Genomic DNA, 6000 nt, shown 5'->3' on the forward strand with positions numbered 1-6000 from the left:
GGAAAATAAAGAAGTACAGAGAAGAAGGCCGCTCCATCTTTTATATGGATGATGATGATAATGATGATGATGATGATGATGATGATGAAAAAGGTAACAGTGAAGCACTTATGAACATTACCGGTATTTACGTATAAGTATATTTCATTGTTAATTACTGATTAACTGATAGATATAGTGATTCGATTGTTGCACATTGTATTTCCACATTAGTTTACTTCTTTAGTGTTTACTATTGTTCCGAAATCCTGCTCATTGTATTTCCATTAGTTTACTAATTTAGTGTTTATTAGTGACTATTCTTCCGAACTCCTGCTCATTGTATTTCCATTAGTTTACTAATTTAGTGTTTATTAGTGACTATTGTTGCGAACTCCTGCTCATTGTATTTCCATTACTTTACTAATTTAGTGTTTATTAGTGACTATTCTTCCGAACTCCTGCTCATTGTATTTCCATTAGTGTACTAATTTAGTGTTTATTAGTGACTATTGTTGCGAACTCCTGCTCATTGTATTTCCATTACTTTACTAATTTAGTGTTTATTAGTGACTATTCTTCCGAACTCCTGCTCATTGTATTTCCATTAGTTTACTAATTTAGTGTTTATTAGTGACTATTGTTGCGAACTCCTGCTCATTGTATTTCCATAAGTTTACTAATTTAGTGTTTATTACTGACTATTCTTCCGAATTCCTTCTAACTGTATTTCCATTAGTTTACTAATTTAGTGTTTATCAATGACTATTGTTCCGAACTTATGCTCATTGTTTTTCCATTAGTTTACTAATTTAGTGTATATTAGTGACTATTGTTCCGAACTCCTGCTCGTTCTATTTCCATTAGTTTACTGATTTAGTGTTTATTAGCGACTATTCTTCCGAATTCCTTCTAACTGTATTTCCATTAGTTTACTAATTTAGTGTTTATCAATGACTATTGTTCCGAATTCCTTCTCACTCTATTTCCATTAGTTTACTAATTTAGTGTTTATTAGTGACTATTGTACCGAACTGCTGCTCATTGTCTTTCCATATTAATTTACTTTAGTGTTTATTATTGTTCCGAACTCCTGCTCATTATATTTCCATTAGTTTACTATTTTAGTGTTTATTAGTGACTATTGTTCCGAACTCCTGCTCATTGTATTTCCATTAGTTTACTAATTTAGTGTTTATTAGTGACTATTGTTCCGAACTCCTGCTCATTGTATTTCCATTAGTTTACTAATTTAGTGTTTATTAGTGACTATTCTTCCGAACTCCTTCTCACTCTATTTCCATTAGTTTACTATTTTAGTGTTTATTAGTGACTATTGTTCCGAACTCCTGCTCATTGTATTTCCATTAGTTTACTAATTTAGTGTTTATTAGTGACTATTCTTCCGAACTCCTGCTCATTGTATTTCCATTAGTTTACTAATTTAGTGTTATACGTACAGATGAAGCAAACATTTAGTTTCATAGCAATAACAACTTGAAATCTACGAATAACTTGATGCACTTACCCTTTCAAAAAGGCATATGACTCGGTTAAGAGAGAAGTTTTATATGATATTCTTATTGAATTTGGTATTCCCAAGAAACCAATTCGATTAATTAAAATGTGTCTCAGTGAAACGTATAGCAGAGTTCGTATAGGTCAGTTTTTATCAGATCCGTTTCCAATTCACTGTGGGCTAAAGCAAGGAGATGCACTATCACCTTTACTTTTTAACTTTACTCTAGAGTATGCCATTAGGAAAGTACAGGATAACAGAGAGGGTTTGGAATTGAACGGGTTACATCAGCTGCTTGTCTATGCGGATGACGTGAATATGTTAGGAGAAAATCCACAAACGATTAGGGAACACACGGGAATTTTACTGGAAGCAAGTAAAGAGATAGGTTTGGAAGTAAATTCCGAAAAAACAAAGTATATGATTATGTCTCGTGACCAGAATATTCTACGAAATGGAAATATAAAAATTGGAAATTTATCTTTTGAAGAGCTGGAGAAGTTCAATTATCTTGGAGCAACAGTAACAAATATAAATAATACTCGGGAGGAAATTAAACGCATAATAAATATGGGAAATGCCTGTTATTATTCGGTTGAGAAGCTTTTATCATCCAGTCTGCTGTCAGAAAATCTGAAAGTTAGAATTTATAAAACAGTTATATTACCGGTTGTTCTTTATGGTTGTGAAACTTGGACTCTCACTTTGAGAGAGGAACATAGGTTAAGGGTGTTTGGGAATAAGGTGCTTAGGAAAATATTTGGGGCTAAAAGGGATGAAGTTACAGGAGAATGGAGAAAGTTACACAACACAGAACTGACATAATTAGGAACATTAAATCCAGACGTTTGAGATGGGCAGGGCATGTAGCACGTATGGGCGAATCCAGAAATGCAGAGATGCATATACAGTTTTAGTTGGGAGGCCGGAGGGAAAAAGACCTTTAGGGAGGCCGAGACGTAGATGGGAAGATAATATTAAAATGGATTTGTGGGAGGTGGGATATGATGATAGAGAATGGATTAATCTTGCTGAGGACAGGGACCGATGGCGGGCTTATGTGAGGGCGGCAATGAACCTCCGGGTTCCTTAAAAGCCAGTAAGTAAGTAAGCAATAACAACTTGAGAATTTAGTAGGAAAAAAAACTAAATTGGCAACACTACTTCGAAGTCGCGAATGGAATGATGAGTAGGTTAGATTTTGGGGTTAATATAAGTAGTGACATTTCTGTTATATTTTCCAGAATTGGATCCATATTAACTGTATTGTATATACAGGTACGGCAGAAACAATGAAGGAATACAACTACACATTACTAGTGTGCACTGTTCGAAAGAACACTTCGTACAATTGATCACACATGACGTCACCTTTTGTAAATTTGTCCACCACTGTTGGAACACGCAGGCTCGCCATAAACTTACGAAGAGTGTCGCCTCTTACGGCCTCGATTTCGCCGTGAATGTTGTTTTTCAGTCCTGAATAGTGGTTGGCCTGTTAGCATGCACTGTGGATCTCAGGAATCACAAGCCGATAAATCAGGCGAACGGGCTGGCCAGCTGACATCACATTCTGCGTAAGGCAGTCTGGCTGTGTAAGCGGTGGCACCACAACGACGCATTTCCTGCATTACGAACTGTTGCAACACAACATATCGATGTCACTGTAACCTGCGTCATTCTCCGGACCAAGAATACCCGCACATCACACCACACAGCAACTTTTGCGCTGTGGAATGGTCTTTCGTGAATCTGATCAGCAGGGAACGGATTTATATGGACTAAAAATATATGAAATATGTAAATATATATGTAGTTATTTTTACCAAAATATGGAATTAAATATGGATTTTTACCAAAATATGGAATTAAATATGGACTTAAAATTATAAAAAAATGACTATGTACGTTAAATATTGGTACATTTTAATCAAACTAAACAAAAAATATAATGGACGTACCTTATCTTCCAATGTAGTTTCAACAAAACACAATTTTTATTGTCTGTTACCATAACAATAGGTTACAAACATTTCTTTCAAGTGCTGAAAAGTGAATCTTCTTCTATTGTCTCTGAGGATAGATTTATACTGACTAAAAGAGCGTTCGACGTCACAAGAAGTAACTGGTACATAATTCAATTTCACAATGTCTGCTGGGGATAAGTCCAAGTTAATCTTCACTGTTGATTCACCACTCATCACAGCAACAACCTTTTGTAGTTCTTCATATCCAGGGTTTTTTGAAAGTACAGTGTCCACCTTAGCTCTTACTGCATCTGCAACTTTACCTCTACCACGATTCAGTTGTTCCACAGTACTATTTATAATTTCAAAACTTTCAGATAGTGAAAGGTGCCTATTTTGGAGACTTTTGAGCGTTTTTATGATGCATGAAAATGTATGCTGAATGTGAGCTAAGTCATTCTTCACACTTATGTCACAGGAAACTGTTTTCGCAGTATCAATTGAGACTGCATCTTCAGAGTCCAATGCAAGGAGAACATTGTTAATAGAGTCTATATGTTCGGCATAATATTCAACTGCTTCTAGCCATGTACCCCATCTAGTTAAAATTGGCTTTGGTGGCAATGGAATTTCAGGGTACATTTCTTTCAACACGTTAACTCTACTGGGAGCTTTGAGAAATACTTTTTTCACTGATGAAATCAACAAATCTACTTTAGGGAAATTGTCTCTGACCACTTCTGCCACACGATGAAATGCATGCGCCACACAAGTAAAATGAGTCAATTTAGGATATACAACAGATAATGCTTGTCCAGCTTTGACCATATAAGGGGCAGCATCGCTAATAAAGAATAACACATTATCGTACATAATACCCTTTGGCCACAGGATACCCATAGCTTCGTTGAACAGTTTAACTATAGTTTTGTTATTGCACTTTTCTAGAACATCACAATGTAAAAGAATTCGTTCAGAATATTGTTCACTTAACAAACCGATAACTACATTACCAACAAGTCTACCTTCTTTGTCGGGAGTCTCATCAATGGAAACCCAAATTGAACTATCTTTAATTTCATCTCTTATCTTCTGTATTGTCTCATCGTAGATGGATGGAGCATACGTCTTCCTAAGTGTTGACTCATCCGGGATTGTATGTTGAGTATATTTTTCAAGGAATTCCCTGAAGACCTTATTCTTTAGTTTGTAGAGAGGAATATCAGCAGAGATGAGAGAACGGCACAGGTCGATGTTAAACTCAGATCTTACATTCGATGTTGTTGGTTGTGTTAAAAACAATTGTCTCTGCTTGGAATTTAGTTGTTTGTTGGCCTGATGTTTACTAGTTGTAATGTGTTGTTGCACCAGGAACTTTTGTGTAGATGATACTGCACACTGACACAAATTACAAAATAATATTTTATTGTCAGTTGATAAACCATCTTCTTTAAATTCTGAAATGTAACTTGTTAGTTTTGATTTTAAATTGACTGAATGACGTACTTTTGGCATATTTACCGTCTTTATAGTATGATTTACAAAACTGAACCTATGTGTACTCTGACTGGCATTTAACTGTTGAGCTGCACAACTGAAGTCTGTTAAAAATTTTAAATTAAATTAATACAGTTTTGTAACTTACTTTCCCATTGTTGATAGGACTGCTAATTTTCAAATAACTCTGATGTTAAAGGGATTACTGAACATGTGTTTAAATCTCTATTGTTGAAATGTATTTTTAAAAGTTAATGGAATTTTGTTTTGTTTTATTGTTAAACCTAATATAATATGGACTGTTTTATATGAAATATGGAAAATATATGGAAATTAACGAAAATATGTACTAAACTCTAAAATATGGAAAAATATGGAAAATAAAAGTAGGATTTTTCAACCCTACACATTGTGAAACATAAAGATAATGCAAAATATAAATTATATTAGCTTTATAAGTAAATATGTATTTACATATAAATCCTTTCCCTGCTGATCAGGATTGATAGGCGCCCAGTAGCTAAAATATTGCTTGTTCACATAGCCCGATGAGTGGAAATGGGTCTCGTCAGACATCATAAGCTACCGGAACTTGAGGTGCACAGCAATACCTGCGATGTTTCCAGAGGTCAACATTTTAACTGCACTTCCAGTGCTTCAAGGAGGGCACCTCTACCGTAGCGGCCTTCTATTAACTCCGAATCTGTACGACCTTGTTAGGGAATCATGTGCAGACAACGCGTCGACTATTGCAGCATTGTAAGAATTGCATGCAAAGTCAGATCTACTGCACATCAGATTCAAATTTTGCATAATACCCTGGAAAACACTCCCTGAAGCGATACAAGAGATAAAACCGCTATTACCAAAGACAAGTCTGTCCGCAAGTAAGGTAGATACAGTGAAAGCCAGGGAATGCATCATGTCAGCTACGTTTGGTGAAGACTACGTCACTTCCTCAAAACCTCTGTGCTAAACAACTGACTTCATTCAACTATGCCAAACTTGAGACATGATGTGGAATAAACTTTCGCGCTG

The sequence above is a fragment of the Periplaneta americana genome, chromosome 16 (genome assembly GCF_040183065.1).
Source record: "Periplaneta americana isolate PAMFEO1 chromosome 16, P.americana_PAMFEO1_priV1, whole genome shotgun sequence".
NCBI classification, from domain to species: domain Eukaryota; kingdom Metazoa; phylum Arthropoda; class Insecta; order Blattodea; family Blattidae; genus Periplaneta; species Periplaneta americana.